The 451-nt window shown below is 69.0% G+C and overlaps 1 protein-coding gene across 3 annotated transcripts in view; it reads right to left on the bottom strand.

Moving 5' to 3' along the window:
• PLCE1 (phospholipase C epsilon 1) overlaps nt 1–451 on the bottom strand; it is a 336,566-nt gene that overhangs the window by 5,774 nt on the left and 330,341 nt on the right. The window lies entirely within an intron of this gene.

Raw genomic sequence — 451 nt, 5'->3', positions numbered from 1 at the left:
CATGATACCCCCCTCCCCACCCCACCCCACCCCGTGTCTGGCCACATGCACCAGAGCAGGGGGGCAAGGCCAGCATTGCGCCGCCAGCATGGAGGCGGCAGCGGCGTGGGGTGCTGTTGTATGCGGTGGCAAGGCTGGATCCACCTCCATCCCCGTGCACCCGGGGCTAGCAATGCTGGCCTCACCCACCCGCTCTGGCACCTCAGTCCCCGCTGTCATGCGGGGGACAGAGCTCCACATCCGGCCCCATTCCCCTCAGCCGCATCAGGTCCAGGCCCGCTTCCCCCTCCCTCCTTTGGGTCTGCCACCATTCCCCCCCCCACATGCTCCTCACCTTCCCATGAATGATGGGGGTGGGGGGAGGCCCTGTGGGGATGGAGCACCGCCACCCACCACACCGCCCCTCTGCCATCTCCCCAGAGGTGGGGGTGGGGGGGGGGGTTTGCATCGC

Source organism: Alligator sinensis, unplaced genomic scaffold (genome assembly GCF_000455745.1).
Source record: "Alligator sinensis unplaced genomic scaffold, ASM45574v1 scaffold472_3, whole genome shotgun sequence".
NCBI lineage: Eukaryota > Metazoa > Chordata > Crocodylia > Alligatoridae > Alligator > Alligator sinensis.
Note: the sequence above shows the minus strand (reverse complement) of the source record. Positions and strands in the feature narration are given on the sequence as shown.